The sequence below is a fragment of the Protopterus annectens genome, chromosome 6.part0 (genome assembly GCF_019279795.1).
Source record: "Protopterus annectens isolate FY-2018-M chromosome 6.part0, PAN1.0, whole genome shotgun sequence".
NCBI lineage: Eukaryota > Metazoa > Chordata > Ceratodontiformes > Protopteridae > Protopterus > Protopterus annectens.
The window spans coordinates 977687249-977709543 of NC_056737.1; the positions used below are offsets into that span (position 1 = coordinate 977687249).

The window sequence follows — 22295 nt, forward strand, 5'->3', positions numbered from 1 at the left end:
CAAACTTAAGAAATAAGCAGCATACACATACACATGAAAAACAGTACTGAAACAGAACCGAGCAGTCAATAGGGCATTAAATATAACCCAGGAGCAGTAAACAGTAGAATGCAAACATAACGTGGCAGGCAAAACAACAACTATCGCTTAACTACGCCAGATAACAAAAAAAGTCACGGCCCCAAAACTGCATATAAACGAAGACTAGCTGTACAATTATCTTGATAAGATTTAAAAAAAACTCACCTGAGCAGCAAAGTTCAAGGCAGGCAATCCAAGTTGTTGAAGTCCAGCAGTATAATGCACTCGATGCAATTTACTTCTACAGAAAAGGAGTTCCACACCGTAGATACTGGGGTGGGCTGGACACGACAGCTGTGACGTCAATAAGTGGGAGGTTCTCTGCCTGCTTCTATAGGCCATTCTAATGTGGGAGTGTTGACGTCTATTTGTGGGAGGGAATTCCGTGGTAACTACTACAGAAGTGCAGTTGCCCTGACGTCAACAATTAAGAGCCAGCTAGAGGATTTTACAGGAAGGGATAACTTAATTTTCAAATTGAAACGAAAATACTATGGAAAAGGAGGCTGGCTAGGAGGAAAAACAGTGGAGTGAATATTTTTTTAACGCTGCGGTAAGAATTTCTGTTTGTCGGATGAAATAAAAGGGACAGAAAAAGACTGCAGGTATAGAAATCGGATTTAATATCCCACTGTTCTCCTTTAATGGCAACCCACTGATCTTGTGTCTGATGTACTGTACTTTGTTCTTGTGAGGTGTCTGCATGTTTCATGTTGTATTTCTCTGGCATTTCCAAGCCTTTTACTGTACCGCTGTGCACTGCATGGTTAAGAGAATCTTTTGATGAAGCAGAGTTTGTAGATTGCTGTTTCTGCAAGGCCTGCTGCCTAAATGACAGTAAGTAAACTTGAGAAAACAGAAGTCTTTATTTTGTTCTGAAGTGGGCTTTGCCTTTGCATATACTCTTTGCAGGGATGTATGGGGAAAAGGAGAAGAATTTGCCGATTTAACTTTAACTGATTGAGACAGACTTGCTTTGTATACTGGTCTGCAGCCAGTGTTGTACCCATTACATAGAATATCAAATGCTTCACAGATTAAAGGGAAGCTTCAGTCAGTGTTTGCTGCTTGTGTTTACAGAATAGCATACTGGCCAGATGGGTGATTCTAGGTGTTGGATTGTGCTGTTCCTTTGTTGGGCAGATAAGTTCCATTTTGAGAGAAAACCTTCTACGCAAAAAAAAAAATAAATAAATAACAAGACTTAACTGTACTTTTAAATGGGAGTGTACTTGTTCATGTCAGTTTTAGAAGTTGTTTAAAAAACTTTGCCAGCCCCCAAAAGTAAAATAAACATTTTTTTTTTCCGCAGTAAAATTTTCAATTTCTTTAAAGTGCTTTTTTACTGTTTATGTAAAAAAAAAAAAAAAACACTTCAAAAGCACCTTTTTCACCTTAATTGTGGAACAAACTACTAGTCCCATAGTTGATCTTTCTTTCAGCCACGTAAAGAACAAGTTAGGCAAACAGCCTTTGCTACCACAGCAGGGTAGCAATTTGCCGCAGCCCAGGTGGGTGGCTCTGCTGTGGCTGTAGCTTGTTCCTTAGATCAGTCATCCTTTACCCTGGATCCCGCTAGTGTAACACCTATAGAAACTGTGGACCAGGGGTTAGCTTTGTGCTCTGCAACTGTTGGGGACCCTTCAGTGGGTACTGGGCAATGATGAACCACTACTGTCAGTCCTGACAGAGGGAGCAAGGAAGATTTCTCTGTTTGGTCATAATGTTGTGTCCAACCTTGGGGAGGTTGCTGCTGTCCTTGTGAAAAATCATGCAAGGAGGAGCAATGGAAAGAGCTTTGCAGTTCAGGAACCCTCCTAGCAGAAGTAACAGCAACCAGGAAGGCCGTTTTCCAGGACAAGAATTTGAGATTGCAAGATCTAGCTAGCTCAAAGGGACTCCTAGTCAGAGATTCCTTAATGTGTAGTCTAAGCAGGAAGACCCCATTCATGAATGGTTTGCAAAGCCTAGATGAAAACATAGGGTCACTGTTCTTGTGAAAATTAGAAATCGCCTCCAGCTGAAGCTTGATCATAGAGAAACTTTTTCCCGCTTGGAAAAGGGAGGACAAAAACAAAAGGATATCAGAAACGGAAGCAAAAAGGATCCAGATTCCTGCTCTTGGCCCAGATGGAAAACCTTTCCCACTTGCTACAGTAAACCTTTCTAATGAAAAGTGTATGGGAGCCTAGAATAATACGCTTGATGGGTGATGCCAGCCTGAACTATTTTAAAATTACTGGAATTGGAGAAACCATGCAGTTAGATAAAGGGTCCGAAGATTTGGGAGAAACCCTGAAGGATGGGAAATCAGATCCTGCTGAGGATCCAGTACCCAGGGCAGATACTTCAGATGAGACCTGATGAAGGGGAACCATGGTTGACAGGGCCAGCAAGGGGCAAAGAAGATAAGAGATGTCCTCAGGCATTGCATTTTCTGCAGAACCCTGGGAATTAGAGGGACAGGAGGATAGGCATACAGGAGACCTGGATGCCAATCATGGGCTAGAGCCGTCCCTCTGTGACCCCCTCAATGGGGGGGGTCAGGGGAAGTATCTGCTGCATTTGTGGTTGGCTGGAGAGGCAAAGAGGTTGCAACATGGTTGACCCCAGTGGTCGAAAATCTGCTTCACCACTGTGGTATTGACGGACCACTCCTGAGGACTCAAGATAGATCTGCTGAGTAGGTCAGCCAACATGTTGAGTCTCTGGATATATGCATCACAAGAAGGAAGCACCCAGAGGACATCGCCCATTCCCATTCTGTTATAGCCTCTCTGCACAATGTAGTCTTCCTATTGTTTAACATACCAGACCACAGCCATGTTGTCTGTCTGAATTGCAGTCATCCCCTGAGGGAGGTAGCCTTGAAAAGCTTGCAGCGATAGAAGAACTGCTCTCATCTCTAGGACATTTATGTGCAGCTTGATCTCTATGGGGGACCATGTGCCTTGGACACTGTTCTCCTGGAAATACCCCCACACCAACAGGGAGAAATACCCCCCACACCAACAGGGAAGCATCTGTGATCACAGTGGCCTTGGGTGGAGGGAGTGAAAAGAGCTTGGCTAGAATGAGATCTTGAGGTTGAAGCCACCAAAGAAGGTGTCTCCTGCACACAGGTGTCAGCTTTATGGGTATGGACATGGGTTGAGACAGAGCCAGCCATTGAACTGGTAGGGTCCTCTGTAACAACTGCATGTGGTACCTTGCCAGGGGAATGAGTTGAATGGCTGAGGTCATGGATCCAAGGGTTTGAAGAATCAAGTGAACCGGGAGAAGTGACAGATATAAGATCTGCCTGACCTGTTCCCAGATTACCTGAACCGTGCATAGTGGTAATGCTATCTCTGAGACTGAATCTTAATGGCACTCCTATAAACTCCAACTGTTGTGTGAGGACCAGGTTGGATTTTGAAAGGTTGACAGTAATCCACAAATTATCGAAGAGGGGAAGAACATAATGGATTGCTTGTAGCAGTCGATGCCTTGAAGGTGCTGTGAGGAGCCATTCGTCGAGGTACAGAAAGACCTGAAACCCCTCTAGCTGCAGGTGAGCCGCTACTACTGCCATACATTTGGTAAACACCCAGGCTGCTGTGAGACAGAAGAGTAGGGCTCTGAACTTGTCATTATTGTCTCCTAGCCGGAAGCGAAGGTGTCTCCTGGAATGCCTGTCTATCTTGATGTGGTAGTAGGCATCCTGGAGCTCTACAGAGCACATCCAATCGTCCTTGCGGAAGAGAGGCAGAATGGACTGAGCAGTGACCATCCAGGACATGGACTTTTGACTGAAAGATTGAGCTTGCTGAGATCCAAAATGACGCAGGTCACCCATCTTTTTTGGCACTAAAAAGAAGCGAGAATAAGTACTGGATCCTCTTTGTCTTGATGAGACTGCTTGGATGGCTCTTTTTTGAAAAAGTTGTTGAATTTCTTTGAAGGCCAACTCCCTCTGACTGGAGTGAACATCGGGGAGGTAACTTCTTATGGGAGGAGGTTTCGAAAGGGGAATGAAAAATCCCTGGAAACTGTTTAACACCCACTGATCGGAGGTAGTATTTGTCCAGGATAGTGGGTGCAGGGGAATGCGACCCCCGACTGCTTCCAGGGTAGAGTAGTCGGTTAATGCCTCAGGAATGGTGATAGGGCTGCTCAGAGAAGGGTTCCCTCGAGCCCTGATTTTGTGAACCCCCTCTGCCTCTAGGGTAGGTTGGCCATTGAAATCTCTCCCCCTGCCTCTGGAAGAGTAGTCATCAGGAGCATCCTGGAAGAGGAGACTGACTTCCAGAATCACATCTTCCTAGTGCCTCACTGAGTCTTGAATAAGGACCTTGAAGGAGTAGAAAGCTTGATCCAGACAGTCTTCCCTTCTTGCTCACTGTGGATCAGTGTCCTTCACGGAAGGTCCAAAAAGGATAGAGCCATCAAAGGGAGCATTGGCAAAGAAAGCTTTGAAGGGTTCCACAAATGCGCATAAACGTAAGCAACCATGATGCCTCATAGCAATGCCGGTACCCACTGTTCGAGACGTAGCTTCCGCAGAATTGGAAATTAGCCTCACTGAGAAGTTCGCAAAGGACATCAGAGTAGAGAGCTTGTGCGACACATTTTTAAAGTCCTCCACTGGCAATAACTCTGTAAAGGAAGTGGAACGTTCTTGGACCAAATTCTTTTGGAGACTGGTAAAGTGTGCCGGGTAATTAACTGCCCACAGTCCAAAGGTAGCTGAGACGTACACATGCTTTCCAAGATGATCTATCACCAGGGACTCCCTGTTCTGAGGATGGACCGTGGGGCTCTGCTCTCCCAGCTCCTTCTCAGTGGCAGTGGCAACCACGATGGCATCGACTGAAACTCCGTTGCTTCAGAAGGGACAGTCTGTAGGAGGGCTGAGGAACTTGTTTGCTCTCTTTTGGACTGGCTCCACAGTGTCGGGCTCATTCCAGGCCCTGCTGGCAATTATATCTTCTTCTAACTAGTCAGCTTGGGGAGACATCTAGGAAGTAGACGGGCCCATCCCAAAAGCCTTCAGAAACATGGACTCCTTTGAAGACTGGAGTTGGAGCGACCACCTGCCCTTTTGCTTCAAGATTTCAAGGATGTCCCCAAAGGCGACATCAACAGACCCATTTCTGTCATTGAGATCTGTGTCCTCGGTGTGAGACCCTGAAAGGGAGTCGAAGTGCCTCCTCTTGCACTTTCTTACGATGTACTACTTCTGTTGGGGGGCTCTGGGGAGGACTCTGAAGAAGCAAGGACTCTTCAAGGGGAGGAAACTTGCTGAAGGCTCAATGGGAGGGCTCACCCCTGGACAAGATGGGAGGCCTCACCAGCCAAAGTAGAGAGAGGCATTGATGGACCCAGAGGGGCAGTAGATGAAACTCCTGCTCCGGGGAAGGTCCTCTCTACGACCTGGAAAGCTGAGGGCCTGGAAGCAGTCCATCCTCAATCATAGAGGGGAAGTCCCATGGGAGGAGGAACGATCCCGGAAACAGCATCATGACCACCAGATGATGCCAATCCAAAATTGTTGAAGGCTGAGGCCCTGAGGGCAAGATCTGAAAAAAAAAACAGTACCTGATTCCAACCCTGCAGAGCTGGCATTGACCACTGCAGCACGGGGCTCACTTTGGTCCGAAGGCAGAGGAAGAGAGCAAGCCAGGGACCCTGACTGGGTAGAGCACCTCGCTGGGGTCTGATCACAGGTGTCCTGGTCCTGAGATTCCAAGGCCACTTGGTTGGAAGAGGAGAATGACTAACTGGGAGGGGCGAAGCCCCCCTGGCCGGATGGGCAGGGGAAGCCAGGAGCCCCAACCCTATTTTGGCCTTGAGGATGCTTCTCATCATCCTTTCCATGTTGAAGGGTAACAGACTCCTAGAAGACCTGGAGGAAGATGAGGAGTGAGTGGATTTGGTAGGAAACTCTGACAACTTGTAGCGATGTTCTGGGGTTTGGCTGCAAGACCTCTGAACCGACTTAACTACCTATCTTGGAGGTAGGAGGAGAAGCTACCTCCTCAAGAACTATAGTTGGATCCGACGAACTGGTTGGATCCGAGGGCCTTTGATCCAAAGAAGCCTTGGATCTGGAAGACTACTCTGCAGCTGTATGATCCGAAGACCTTGGATCCGAGATGTTTCATGCTGAGGTCGGATTTGGGGACCTAGGATCTGGCAGCAGTGGTTTCTTGGGTGCAGCCAAAGGTAAAGAAGGGGTCTTCCTCTTAGGATCATAGGTTGGTACTAAGCTATCAGCCCTAGGGCCTATACAAACCTAGCCATAACAATTCCCTGGCTATTTCTTCCCACACTATTTACTTCCTTGGACCCCTGTCTAGCAGGGTGACTGAGGTGATCCCTGGGGTGAATTTCCTTTCTCCCATTCAGTCGTCAAGGTTCCTTTTGAAGTGGGCCAAGGAGGCGCTCTGCTTGACATGTATGGGCAGTCTGTTCCATAGTCTGGAGAGTCTCTGGATCAGGAACATATCACTCCAGCTTGTTTTGTTTATTGTGATAAGGTTTAGATCACTGGAGCATGTGGCTCTTGGGGATTGGAATTTCTTTAAGTGTAGCATGTCCAACAGCTCTGGGTTTGACATGGCCTTGTATGTTAAGGAGAGATCACCTCTGAGTAGATGATATCTGAAAGAGTATGGGTGGAGTTCTTTTAGACTGTCAGCATAGGGCATCATTTTTAGGCCTGGGATTATTTTAGTGAGGTATTTCTGCTGCCTTTCCAGTTGTTGCAGATATCGTGAGAGGTACTTACCAAATGTGTTGTTGTATTCTATAATGGGTCTAATGAGGGATGAGTACAGTGGGACAGTGACCTCCTTTTTTCTGGATGAAAAGCCCTTAGTGATGAGGTGTGCCACATAGAAGGATTTCCTGACTGTAGTGGCGATGTGGTTATTGAAGGTAAGACCGCTGTCCACCTGTGTCCCTAAGTCTCTTAGTACACCAAACACCGAAAGTGTGATGCCACCTATGTGGTAATTCATGAGTACATGTTTTTTTCCCAAAGGGGATAACTATACATTTCTTGGCATTAAGCTTGAGCCCGTGGCTCTGGCACCAAGCATCTGTTTCTGTAAGGCCCTTTTGTAGAGTATCCACATCATTTGGGGGTTCAATAATGGCTCCCAGTTTTAGTCATCTGTGAACTTTGTTAGCCAGAGTCCCTTAGTGTTGGCCTGTACTTCAGAGAAGTAGATGCCAAACAAGAGCGATCCCAGGACTGAACCCTGAGGTACTCCACTTGTCTGGAGCTGGATTTGAAGTCGGCTACTTTTACAGTTAGGATCTGCAGATGAATCTTCGAAGGGGAAACAAAGGGTCCCCCTGTGCTAAACATTTTAAAAGGAGCTTATTGCGGTGCTCCTCCAAGGCACTGGGATGAAATGTGGCACAAATGCCAAATTAGGCCTCCAGGTATGGAGCGCCTAAACAATACAAGCACTCCTCTTGTGAGTTGGAATTGGACATCTGCCAGCCACCGGATAAGCAGTTTTTAAAACCTGAGGGCTTATCAACCATAAATGCCACTAAACACACATACTACAACTACAGAAAAGAACCAACTGCCAAAGCTCAAACAGCTAAGGAAAAAAGGGTGTCAAAACTACAACTAGCAAGAAAACTCTCTAAGTAGCTAAACTAAGGACTGGGAGGAAACTACTATACAAAACAATGAACTATTAAGTAGTTAACCCCACTAGACTAACTAACTAACTAAATAAAGCCAAAAATCTAGAAACTAAACACTTATCTGCAGACAGAGCAGAGGAATCACGTCTACACTGAATAATGGCAAATGAGATCTGGGGGTTAAAGGGCAGCGGGGCATTATGGGAGAGGGAGGAGCTAGAGCCTTGGGTACGGCTGTTGTATGTTGCCGGCTTGGATCCGATATTGGATCCTAGGCCGTATGGTGATGAATAATGACATTCCTCATAGAATGGATCTACTCATACAACATCAGGGATGTTTGATGCACCTTGAACCCAATCATCTTCATTTAACTACCTGTATGACCGGGTTTTGCTTCCCTTTAGGCACATTACTGACTATGTGCAGCAGGTCTAATGGAGGCAAAAAGCCTGCTACTAGAAAATCATACATTATCAAATGGAAAGGGTTTTCTAGCTAGAGCCAATGACATAACCAGCACTTATTCATAGCTAGTTGTTTTCTTGTTTTTCAATAATTCTGCGAGTTACTTCTTATGGCATTTCTTATCCCTCTATCAGGTTTTATTTATTGGCCATTTTCAGCATGTCTGCCCATGGATCAAACTTTTTCGGTGCATTTTCATGTGAATGGATCATCCTTTTTCAGTGCATCCTCATGTGAAATGTTTTGAAAGGGGTTTTGCATAGGAGGTCTCCAAGAAAACAGGTAGCCTCTCCTTGTGATCTTAATTTTGTGTTAGAGAGGCTAATATTTGCTCCATTTGAAACAGCTCATCTGGCCGTCTTGAGGTTCTTAACATGGAAAACTGTTTTACTGATTGATATGACCTCTGCAAGAAGAGTATCTGATTTGCAAACTCCTTGGTTGAGCTAACCCTATGTCATTTTCCACAGACATGGTTTCTTTGAGAGCAAATTATGCCTAGAGTGGTATCTGAGGTTATTTTAAGAGAAACTGTCCATCTCTGTTTTTTCTTTCCTGAACCTAAAATTGACAGAGAAAGGATACTCCAAACCTTGGATGTCCGTAGACAACTATAGGTAGGTACTAGGCTATCTGTCCAAGGGCCTAAGTAAGCCTAGCCAACAAAGTTTCCTGGCTTACGCCAACCCAAGAAAGTTTAATTTCCTGTGCCCCTGTCGAGCAGAGCCACAGAAGTGATTCCCGGGGTGTATTTCCTATTTCCCATCCACTCATCAAGATTTTTCTTGAGTGTTAATGAGGAACTTTGCTTGACATAGATGGGTAGCTTGTTCCAGAGTATAGGAAGTCTCTGGGACAGGAATCTATCCCTCCAGCATGTCCTGTTTATTGTGGTGACAAGGTTTAGGTCTCTAGAGTGTGTAGCTTGGAGGGATTGGGATTTTTTTAAATGGAGCATGTCAACAGCTCTGGGTTTGACATAGCTTTGTATGTTAGGCAGAGATCGCCTCTGAGTAGGCGATATGCTACAGAGTAAAGCTGGAGTTCTTTGAGGCGGTCAGTGTAGGGCATCTGTTTGAGGCCAGTAATCCTCTTTGTGAGGTATTTCTGTGGCCTTTCCAGCTGCTGCAGATGTCTTGTGAGGTACATTCCAAAAGGGACATTGTACTCTGTAATAGGTCTGAGTGTCGAGTAGAGGGGAACAGTGACCTTTTTTTTTTTTTTTTCCTGGATGAGAATCCTTTTGTGATGGGGTGTGCCACGTAGAAGGATTTCCTAACTACTGTGGCAATGTGATTATCGACAGAAAGACTACTGTCCACCTGGGTCCCAAGGTCTCTTATCACACATTAGGTGACTGCCGCCTATGTGGTCGTTCATGAGTACAGAGTTTTTACCAAAGGGAATAACAATGCACTTTTTTGCATTGAGCTTGAGGCCATGGCTCTGACACCAGGCATCTGTCTCAGTGAGGCCCTTCTGTAGGATGTCCACATCATTTGTGGACTCAACTATAGCTCCTAGTTTGCAGTCATCTGCGAACTTCGTTAGCCTGTACTTCAGAGAAGTAGATACCAGACAGGAGAGGTCCCAGGACTGAACCCTGTGGTACTCAACTTGTCACTGGTTTGAAGTCAGATTTGGAGTCTGCAGCTTTTACAGTGTGGATTCTGTCAGTGAGCCAGTTGGCAACCCATCTTGTGACACAGGGATTTATACCTAGTTTAGTGAATTTAGTTATAATTCCAGAATAGGGGATGGTGTCGAAAGCCTTGACGAGGTCGAGATGGGCTGTGTGAACCACCTTACCCTCGTCTACGGCTTTGGTGACTGCCTCAAAGAAGTTGATCAGGTTCAGGAGGTATGATCTGCCTTTCACAAACCCGAACTGGGTGGGGTCTAGAATTTGGAAGTTACCAATGTCTTTATTTATGAATTTCATGATGATACATTCCATGGCCTTGCAGACCAGGCTAATAGGGCGATAGTTCCCAGGATCAGTGGTGGCTCCCCCTTTGTGGAGTGGGATAACTGTTGCTGTGTGCCATTCAGTGGGCACAAAGCCTGACGTGAGGCTATGACTGAACATGGTGCTTAGGTGGGGAGCCATTTTGTTCTGAAGTTTGTGTAAAATGCAGCCTGGGATGTTGTCCGGTCCCATGGATGCTGTGTTTTTGGCTTTAGAGGGTGCTGCCTTTAGCTGTGTAGTTGTGATTACAGGGACTCTGCATTCTTCCTGTATAGATATGGGCCCTTTAAGAGGGTGGGGGTAAAGTTAGCACTGAACTTATCTGCCAGGATGTTGTCAAATATCAGTTGGTTCTGTAATTTCTGTGCCTTTGTGCTGTAACTCAGAGCAGATCTGGGTGTTGCCATTGAGATTCTTGGCATAGTTTTAGAATGCTTTCTGGTTGTCCTTCAGATCAGTGGCAATCTTGTTTTCGTAGCTAGCTTTGGAGGATCTTATAAGGGATCTCAGCTTCTTGCTGAGGCTGACCAGGGAGCTCCTCCACTCGTGGGATTTTACTCTCTTTTGCAACAGTTTCTTCCTTCTGTTGTAGAGTTTGTTTATGGCAGGGGGCCACCAGATTGGCTTCCTTTTTTTGGAGGATAGCATCTTGATTCTGTTTTGGATAGCACTATCCATGCACTCATGTAAGTGCTTATAGAGTGCAATTGTGTAGGATTCAGCAGTCGTAACTGTATTGTCCGTCTGCAGAGTGTCATGAAGTTTGCGACTTCTGTCTTAAGAAGCATGAAGTTGGCTTTGGAGAATTTTTTTACCATTGTTTCCTTAATGGGGTTGGGGGCAGGATGTGGATATCTAGGGTGATTAGCTTATGGTTGGATCTGACCAACGAGGAGATGTGGAATACTGGTCAATCATGAGTAGTCTTCCCAGTTAATGGTGGGGTAGTTGAAATCGCCCAAGAACTAAATCTTTCAGATCGTCGGATCAGTTATTCATTTCTTGTGATGGTAAGAAGGGACGGCCTGTGCCAAACCAGATTACATCCAAATGTTTGTTTCAGGCTTTTATGTTTGTTAAACTTAACACAAAAAAAGATAAGTATATTCCAGGCAGGGTTAGGGCCTTGATGTCCTGTATGGCTTTTTGGAAAGGAATGGATTCTACAAGCACTTACCGTAACAGTAGATGTTTGAATGATTTACTGTTGCAGTAGCTGCTTCCTCCCTCCACCCCATCGTGTTTTGGTGTGTTTTATACCAGGGTGTTGATTTTTTTTCAAATTACTTCTTTTAAGATTTTTTTTTAGAAAATGTAATGCATATAATGAAAGTATAACGATTTGGCGAAAACTTATAATAAAGACGTTGGTTACATAACGTAAATATTGTACATAGGTTTCTCTTTCTTTGTGAGCACTTTTTTATTTTTTGTTGTTCCTAGCACTGCCCTTTCAGGGTTTGGCCATCTCCTGTCTGTTGGCAAGAAAGCTCTGAATGGCTTTCTTGGCCATCTGTACCTGTCTTTTTAGTTAGCTTAGCTTGAGCTGACTAATGGTTTGGGCACGTGGAAGGTGCCCTGAAGCTTGGGAAGCTGGCAGGAAATTGTATCCTATGCAGTGTATGACTCGTATGACTAAGGGTAAAGAAGCAAAGATCATTCAACCATTTACTGTTGTGTTACGTTTACTTACACAACTGTACTTTCTGTGGTCATTTGAACTCAAGGGACTGTCTGTCAGGGTGCCAAGAGAACAGTCGGTTGAAGTTCTGACAGGAAAATGTTTAATTTTTTTCACATTTTTGTTAATTTTTATGATATAACATTGTTATATCAGTAGTAGTAAATGTCTGTTTTTATTGTTACACAGTGTTTTTTTTTTTTTTTTTTTTTTTTTTTTTGCCATAGAATACTTTTTTTCTGAAGATTTTTTTTTTCATCTTTGACAAGGGAATCTCTAAGTAAAGGCTCATTTTTTATGCTATTTTAAAAGGTTTCTGTTTGATTTAAGATCATATGTATGTTTTTTTTTTTCACTATTTGTACAAGTGAATTTTACTTGTTAACTGTGAGTTTGTGCTGTTTAGTACACTGTGCAGGTTGTAGAATTAGGTTTAGCACAATTTAAACTGATCTATGTTGTATAAAGTTTGTCCGTTTTTACTTTGTGGGAACATAGTTTATTTTTTTCTGTTATTGCCCTTAATAGTGTTGGTGGATGGTGCTTTCCCATGCTTGATGGATCCTGATAGGGCTACCTCCCTATCAAATCTTTTTGTCCTACTCTACTAGTTGCTAATTATCTTGAATATAATGAACTGTAACCAATTGTATTTGCTACTGTAAAATCTTTTCATTGTAAACTATGTAAATTGTCTATATGTCTTTGTAACTATCTGTCATTGTTAACCCTGTCGGAGCTTTTCTCCCCGGGACTCAGCTGAAAATGGACATATATCCAGTCGGACTATCCCGGTCAACAAATGTAAAATAAAATAAATAAATAAAATCTAGTTGCACCTAAAAATGAAAAAAAAACTCCACAAAAATGTGCCTTGGCCTCTACTGATGTTCTTCGTGTTTCACTGTTGCAATCATTACATTTGGGTAATCCTGCTGGCGGGTTGCCCTCAGCCAGCCTGAATTCCAAAGTCTTGGGTCCTGCGTCGGTTGCTGTCGCCTCTTCCCTGACGTCAGATCGTCAGGGGTATAAAAGATGCAGCTGACGCCATTTTCTTTAGTCTTTCTTGCTGCGCGGTGCCTGAAGCAGAAGCAGTTCGTCGGCTGACTCCTGAGATTTCCATGTTCGAGTTTCAGATCAGAAGTCCTTATTAAAGCTAAGTACTCTGTTGGGGAAACTTTTTTTTTTTCTTGCTCCAGACCGATGTTAGAAAAAGTTAATTGCATTTCTTGTGGAAAGCAAATACCTCATAAGGACTTTCATTCTTACTGTATTCCTTGCCTAGGCCCTGACTGCGGCATTTCAATTTGTCTGTTTTGTGCAAGATTTAACCAACGCACTATTAAGCATTGGTATAACTTTGCATTAAACTATTTTGGGGGCAGATTTAATTATAAAATGTCGGATAGCCACCCGACTATCTGAGTTCACAAAAAATGAAAAGAAAAAGAAAAGGATAGATTGCCGAGGCCCAAAACCAACAATGAAGCTTCTCCTAAGCCAGTTGCCGGTTCTCAGTGAGGTGCTTTCGCAGTCCCTGACACCCGCTACTTTAGAGTCGCAGGCCGCTACCGACTTCCACGTGGAGTTGGCTATGCCGCTGGAAACTCAAGGTATTGGAGCCTCGGTCACTATTCCCTCAGATGGGTCCGGAGCCGCTGAGCAGGCACCGGCTTCTGAGGGTGTATTCAGACCTAAACAACTATACATTAAATAGACTTCAGCTTCAAAGGTGAAGACTAAAGCACCTTTAAAGGCAAAGAAACTCAAGAGCCACATGGACAGGCCTCCATGCCCAAAAAACAGATGCTCAAAATGGCCGAAGACTTGATTACCTTGATCAGGCATTCCCATTCCCCTCCTGATAAGAGGCCTAGGCAAGAGACAGACTATGAATCTTCTGATCAGGTTTCTATTTCTTCTGATTCCTCCACTGATGAGGGATATTCTCTTCCCCCTATGAGGATTCTGATGCTGAAGAATCCATTCCTTCAGCTTCTCCTCCTGTGGACTATTCTTTTGGGGAAACCTTACATACCATGAGGGACCACTTCCACTGGGAGAGCCAAGATTTTTCTGTATCTAAAAAGAGGCTCAGGGACTTCCTTTTACTTGCCTCAGCACAGGCCTCTAGCCATTCCACCTGTGTTAGACATTATAGATGATGTGTTTTCAGAGTCTAGTCTGACCCCTGACTCCTTACCTCCAGCTCCTGCTAAGCCTGACAGATATTACAGGGTTCCCGACTCTCACAAATTACTTTTCAAAGACCCTACTGCAGACCCAGAGACTATTTCACAGGGTCCCAAAGGGGTTAAAGCTTCCGCTGCAAAAAACCCTTCCCCCTCTGACAGAGATTCTGGGGCACTGGACAGATGGGGAAAAAAGGTTTATACATCTGCTACCTTGGCTGTAAGGGCCTTAAACTGTCAGTTTCATATGCTCAAATATCAGCAACATGTCATGGCATTGCTTAAACAAAAAAAATGTTAAATTCTGAATGTGCAGAAAACAAGGAAATGCAGAATTTATTGCATGCTGCTGAACAAGTTGGAAAGCATACTTTGCAGTGTGGTTTTGATTCCCTGGAGGCCTCCTGCAGGGCCGCAGTTAGGGGTTCTGTAATTAGGAGACATGCTTGGTTAAAGGAACAAAGTCTGCCTGATCATGTCAAAGTGAAATTATTAGATGCACCTTTGCAGCATGATACTTTGTTTGGTGAGAAGGCAGAAGAAGTGTTAAAGAAAATGGGGAACAGCTAAATCTATGTAAACTGTCAAAGATTTCTTACAAGTACAGCCACCTAGGTTTAGTAGACACTGGCCAACAAAAAATTGGTCCTTTCCAGTGGCAGACATACCCCAAAGGGGCAGCTCCAGACGCTCTAGAGGCATATCCCAGGCGCAAGGTTCATACAGGTCAAAGCGGTGGGGTGCTTCTACCTCCAAAAGTGGAGAAGGCAAATCACAACCTTACAGGAAACAGTCCCAATGACGTCCTTTTGCCTACACCGAGCACTTGTCAACTGGCAGCACCCTTAGTGGGAAAAGTAGCACTTTTTTCTCAAAATTGGCACATTATAACTCCGGACAAATGGGTTCTAAACGTAGTGTCACAAGGCTACAAGTTTCACTTCCATAACCTGCCAAAGGCAAATGCTCGGCCAGATCTGCCAAAAAATCAATGGGCAGAGGCACAAAAACAAATCTCATCCCTCATGGACATGGGGGTTATTCAACAAGTACCACAGCAAGAGCAGGGACAAGGATATAACTCAAGACTGTTCTTGGTACCCAGAAAGGACAAAGCCTTGGAGACCAATACTGGACCTATCTATTCTAAACACATTCCTGGATATACCAAAATTCAAAATGCTGACCTTGCAGCAGCTTCTGCCCATGCTGGGCAAAACGGCTTGGCTCGTGACTTTAGATCTAAAAGAGGCATACCTGCATGTCCCAATCAGGCAGTCATGCAGAAAATACCTCCGATTCAAGGCTGGCTCAATGCATTAACAATTCTCTGCACTGCCCTTTGGCTTATCTACTGCGCCCAGGGTCAACTGCCTGGCACCAGTAATTGCTTTCTGCAGACAAAGAGGAATACAAATATATCCTTACTTGGATGACTGCTAATTCAAGCAGAAAACAAGAGCATTCTACTACAGGATCTGGTGTTTGTGAAAAGACTTAACTTGCCTAGGGTACACAGTCAACGAAAAGAAATCAAAACTAGTACCCTCTCAAGAGATAATATTCCTGGGTGCAAGCTTAAATACAACTGCCCAGATGGCTTATCTCACGCCAGACAAGCAAAGGCAACTGACTACCTATTTCAAAGCATTGGCAACAACGGCCCAGTTATCAGCAAGAAAAATTCTGCAGGCTTTGGGCTTCATGGCATCCTGCATCCTACTAATTCCATATGCAATACTGCATATGAGGAAACTTCAATGGTACCTAAAAAGTGTGTGGACGCAACATTGCCACAGCCTTGGAAACAATGATTACTCTCATTCCCTGCCTGCAACAGGAGTTTAGATGGTGGGCGAAGGCTTGTCGGCAAAACAAGGGACAGCCATTCACATTACCCCCAGCCAGGCAGCACCTAACAACTGATGCATCAGATTATGCCTGGGGGGGGTCCACATGGCAGGAAAACGCATTCAGGGCACCTGGTCCACAAACCAAATGCATCTGCATATCAATTAAAAAGAGATGCTAGCTGTTCAAAATGCCCTGACAGCCTTCAAGGACCTACTTCATCCGGAACAACTACTGATGAAGACAGACAACACCACGGTCATGTGGTATATAAGCAAGCAGGGGGGCACACATTCTTATCCCTCTTGCAGACTAGCCATGACTTTGTGGGACACAGCATTGACTTACCAAATTCACCTGCAGGCACAATTTCTGCCAGGAAAGGAAAGTACTCTGGCAGATGAACTAAGCAGAAACCTCATGGATCCCCATGAGTGGCAGCTGGATCCTCAAGTCTTCAGCTTGATAACAAGGAAATGGGGATGCCCGGACATAGATCTGTTTGCCTCCCCTCACAACTACCAACTACAAAGATACTGCACAAGGACTTATCACAGACAAACATGGAAAGTGGACACCTTATCTTTCAACTGGAAAAACCTATCCGTGTATGCCTTTTCTCCACTGTCTCTCCGCCCCAAGGTACTCCTAAAGGTCAGACATGAGAAACCAAAAATTATACTGATTGCCCCAGACTGGCCCTGCTAGTACTGGTATCCGATCTTAAGGAACTTGTCACAATGCCCAGCCTGGACCTTACCTCAAATACCACATCTACTGTCCCAACAGCACAAACAGATCCTGCACAGCCAACTCAGGACTCTAAACCTGGAAGCATGGCGGATAATGTAGCCATACAAAGCTGTGATGGATGTCATTTTAGAAGCTGGAAGGCCTACTACTAGGAAATCTTATACCTGAAAATGGAAGAGATTTTGTGCTTGGAACCAGGCACAAGGAACTGATACAGCTGTACCAAATATTCCTCAGATTTTGCAATACTTAACTGAGATGCTGGACAAAGGCCTACCTTTTTCATCAATTAAAATTCATGACTCTGCCATTTCGGCTCATTACAATATAGAGCCACCAATCTTTTCTCATCCTTTATTAAGGCAGTACCTCAGAGGAGCCAGAAAGTTTAAGGCCTCCAAGGAGATCGCCAATAGATGCATGGGACCTCAATTATGTCTTGGAAAAAAATACCCTACCTCCATTTGAGCCAGCTGCTACTGCTGATATAAAGCTTTTATCTTGGAAAACAGCTTTGCTCCTAGCAATAACTTCTGCAAGACGTGTGTCAGAGCTACAGGCACTCATGGCTGTGGAACCTTTTATCATTTTTTATCTAGACAGGGTCTCTTAGGACAAACCCAACATTTATGCCTAAGGTGGTGTCCAGTGTGGCCCTTAACCAAACTATTAATTTGCCAACTTTTTATCCAAATCCACAGAACAAGGGGGAGAGAATTTTGCATTCTTTGTACGTACATAGACAACTTCGATTCTATTTGGACAAAACTAAGGTTTTCAGGAAGACAGAGCAATTACTAGTGGCATATGCTGCAAGATTACAAGGAAAGGCTGTCTCCAAGCAGACTATTTCAAAGTGGATAGGCCACTGCATTCGTTTCTGCTATTCACAACATGGCAAGCCATTGCCTAAGGGCATTAGGCCACATTCAACCAGAGCTGCAGCCACTTCAGCAGCCTTTCTCAGGGGAGTACCAACTAAAGACATCTTAGAAGCTGCTACTTGGAGTTCAGTGTACACCTTTACAAGGAAATTATCATCTGCCACATTACTCTAAATCCAGGGCAGGTTTTGCCACTGCAGTTCTGCAGGGCCTCATAGCTGCTCCTAATGGTGTTTAGCTCCAGCCTCCCAACCTTAGCTTTGGGACTCTTCCCAAATGTAATGACTGCAAGAGTGAAACACGAAGAACATAGTACAGTTGTATGCACTTACCATAAATGTAGATGTTCCAAGTGTATTCACTGTTGCAGTCCAGGTTACCAACCCACCATCCCCCTTATTTCTGCTGGAACTTATCTTTCCTTCTCTGATCTATACAACCTGTGGTGTATTTGCTTGTAGATGAAGGTGAAGTTTATATTGCTACATGTATGTGTTCTATATTCATATATAAAGTTTGGCTACTCTTTAGGGGGCACTTGACATCTGGGGCAAGAAAAACTAAAGAAAATGGCGTCGGCTGCATCTTTTATACCACTGGCGATCTGACATCAGGGAAGAGACAACAGCAACCGACGCAGGACCCAAGACTTTGGAATTCAGGCCAACTGAGGGTAACCTGCCAGCAGGATTACCCAAATGTAATGACTGCAACAGTGAATACACTCGGAACATCTACATTTATGTTAAGTGCACACAACTGTACTTTTGGGCATCTGTCATTGCCTTAAGCCAGCCCACTGACCACTTACCTTTTTCCCTGTCACCCTCTGGTGTGATCCAGCAGCCCACTTTGGTACTGGGCTGTGGATCTGTTCCAGTACGTGGCTCAAGTGAGGGAGCAACAAACTCCACCAAATGGCAGGTAATAGAGTTATTGCCGTATATAAGGCTGATGTAGTTTCCTTAGCTAATAGTGTTTTACAGTCCGCTAATCTCTGAGGCTATGCTCCTCTTCAGTGTGACTATGGTGCTGCCCTCTCTAGAGGTCAGTCTAACTCTGCAGATTTTGAAGCGGACACTGCTGCAGACAATAGTGAATAGTCTTTGTCCTTTCAGTGTGATTCTTTGGAGGGTGAACAGATTCAAAAACCAATGTAAGGATTCACTTTTCCACAGACGCTAGCAAGGTTTAGAGATGTATTTGACTGGAAGCAGTCTGGAGCTATGCCATAGCTTGGCAGACTTTATAATTATTGGATTGTACCCACATTAAGTTACTAATTTTGTTACTGTTCTTCTCTGTCACCCAGATTCTGCCTCTGCTTCATTTCCAACACACTCTCTATTCTTCTAGTCAGCCATCGTGCTCCCTTTTTTCTCCAGCATTTTCCAGTGAGATACTGAAAGAGGTTTTACGAGTGCAGTCTCTCTGTGGTCTTTATTACCAAAGGAACAAGAAGCCGAATCTCCTGTTTCACAGCTTAGTTTTTGTTGGACAAACTTTTGTATTTCCTCCTTAGCATGCATTTCATAAAAAAAAATGATTTTGTCCCTCCAGGGAAGAGTACCTTGAAGACAGCTGGATACAGCCGTTTGAATCTCACACCTGCGTCTCGACATTCCTAAGTAGAGGAATGAATTTACATAGGATTATAGAAAGTTACTAGGCTATTGGCCCGGTGGCCCTTGCAAGCCTAGCCAAGAATTTAGCCCACGTTCCAACAAGTCATCACGCTATGACACTGTCCAGTAAGGACACAGGTGGAATCCAAGTGGGTGTATCTTCTGCTCCCCATACAGTTATCTAGGTTGTGCTTAAAAAGGTTTATTGAGGTACTCTTCTTTATGTGGAGAGGGAATCTATTCCACAAAAGGGGGAGTCTCTGGGACATAAATCTGTCCTACAACAATTCCTGTTGAGCTAGACTTGTGGATATGCAGCAGTCCCATCAGGGCGGCGTCTGAGATTTCTTTGTATGCCAGAGAGAGGTCACCTCTGAGGTGTCTGAATGAGACTGAGTAGAGGGACAGGGCTTTTAGCCTGTGTAGGGTAGATGTTTGAGGCCTTGGATTCTCTGGGTGAGGAACCTCTGGTCTTTCCAGCTGCTGCATGTTCTTTGTGAAGTACAATGCCGAAAGGGGCATTGTACTCGATAATGGGTCTTGTAAAGGAACAATAAAGGGATGTTATGACCGCCTTGTCACTGGATGAGATGCCCTTACTAATGAGGTGGGCCATGTAGATAGCTTTCTGTACAATGGAGGCAGTATGGTGGTCAAAAGTCAGTTTGCTATCAATCTTGATTCCCAAGTCCCTCACAACTGATTGCATGCTTAGGACCTTATTATCAATGTGATAATTTGTGGGGACATCACTCTCCCCAAAAAGGATGATTATGCTTTTTTGATATTCAGTTTGAGGCCATGTTTCTGGCACCAGTTATTTGTTTGCGTGAGACCCTCTTGGAGGATGTCCACATTACTAGGGGAATTGATGATGGCGCTCGGCTTGCAGTCCTGTACAGACTTGGTCATCCATAGCCCATTAGATTTGGCCTGCACCTCCGAGAAGTATATCCCAAACAGCAGAGGCCCCAAGACTGACCCCTGGGGTACTTTGCTTGTTACGGGTCTACTACTTGAGGTGGCTTCCCCTATTTTGACTAGGTGGGGATGTTCATCGTGTTTCACTGTTGCAGTCATTACACTTGGGTTATCTTGCCGTCAGGTGGTCCCGCAGTCAGCCCGAGTTCCAAAGTCTTGGTCCAGTGTCGGTTGCTATCGCTTCCTCCCTGACATCAGTGCGCCAGGGGTATATAAAATGCAGCTGACGCCATTTTCTTTAGTCTTTCTTGCTGCGCGGTGCCCGAAACAAAAGCAGTTCACAAGTGCCGGTCGGCCGACTCCTGAGATTTTCGAATTTCAGAACCGAAGTCAACAATAAAGCTAAGTACCTCATTGGGGAAACTTTTTCTTGCCTCCGACCGATGTCAGTAAAAGTTAATAATTGTATTTCCTGTGGGAAGCAAATACCTCATAAGGATTTTCATTCTTACTGTATTCCATGCCTATGCCTAGACCACGATGTCACTAGTTGTCGGTTTTGTGTTAGATTTAACAAACGCACTATTAAATGCCGGTTTGATTTTGCTCGGCATTATTTTGGCCGAAGGTTCAATTACGCCATGCCGTTGGAACATCCGATGACCGGAATTCACAAAAAACACAATGACAAGGATAATGACAGGCATCCGAGGTCCAAAACTGATGAAGCCTCTTCTAGGCCAGTCGCTGGTTCTCAGTGAGGCAATTTCGCAGCCCCTGACACCCACTACCTCAGAGCCACAGGCCTCTTCTGACTCCCACGTGAAGACAGCTAGGTCTCTGGAAACTCAAGGTATTGGGCCTACGGAAGCTAATCCCTTACATGGGTCCGGAGCCACTGAGCAGGCATTGGATTCTGAGGGTGTTTTTAGACCTTCACAGCTTACCATCAAGACAACTACCAAGTCTAAAACTCCATTAAAGACAAAGAAACAAGTACAGCATTCTCCTGAACAGTCCTCCATGCCTAAGAAACAGATGCTCAAAATGGCCGAAGACCTAATTACTCTGATCAGGGGTTCCCATCCCACTCCTGATAAAAGGCCTAGGCAGGATACAGACTATGATTCCTCTGACCAGGTTTCCATTTCCTCAGATTCATCGTCGGACCAGGGATACTCTCTACCCCCTTATGAGGACTCTGATGCTGAAGAGTCTATCCCTTCAGCCTCTCCTTCGGAGGATTACTCTTTTGGGGAAACATTACATACCATGAGGGAGCATTTTCATTGGGAAAGCCAGGATTATTCTGAATCCAAGAAAAGGCTTTTCTTTTACTGCCTCAGCACAGGCCCCTAGCTATTCCACCTGTGTTAGATATTGTGGATGATGTGTTCTCTGAATCTAGTTTAACCCCTGATTCTTTGCCCCCAGCACCAGTCAAGCCAGATAGGTGCCTGACTCTCACAAATTTCTTTATAAAAACCCTGCTGCTGACCCAGAAACTATTTCCCAGGGTCCCAAAGGGGTTAAGGCTTCCACTGCTAAAACTCCAGTTCCCTCTGACAGGGATTCTAGTGCATTAGGTAGATGGGGGAAGAACGTTTACACTTCTGCAACTTTAGCAGTAAGGGCCTTAAATTGCCAGTTCCACATGCTTAAAATACCAGCAATATTTAATGTATTTGTTAAAACAGAAAATGAATACTAGCTCAGAAGGTCCTGACTATAAGGAAATGCAGGACTTATTGCATGCAACTGAATAAGTGGGAAAACATACTTTGCAATGTGGTTTTGATTCATTAGAGGCTTCTTGTAAAGCCGCAGTTACAGGATCTGTGATTCGAAGGCATGCTTGGTTAAAAGAACAAAGTTTACCTGATCATGTTAAGGCAAAATTACTGGATGCTCCTTTACAGCATGATATTTTGTTTGATGTTAAGGCTGAAGAGGTATTAAAGAAAATGGAGGATAAAGGAAAATCTATGCAGACAGTAAAGGATTTCTTACAGGTACAGCCTCCTAGATTTAGCAGAAATTGGCCTTCTAAAAATTGGTTCTTTCCAGTGCCAGACCACAAAGAGGCAGATACAGACGCCCAAGAGGCAGATCTCGGCCCCAAAGCTCTTACAGACCACGACAGTGGGGTGCTTCAACCCCAAAAGGAGGAGAGGACAAGTCACAACCTTATAGGAAACAGTCCCAATGACTTTCCCTTTC

The 22295-nt window shown here is 44.6% G+C and overlaps 1 protein-coding gene across 1 annotated transcript in view; it reads left to right on the top strand.

The window, feature by feature from the left end:
• Positions 1 to 478: 478 nt before the first annotated feature.
• Positions 479 to 22295, top strand: part of DICER1 (dicer 1, ribonuclease III) — a gene marked incomplete in the record, with an annotated part of 1877097 nt that continues 1855280 nt past the window's right edge. The window contains 1 exon segment of the mRNA XM_044074618.1: positions 479 to 686.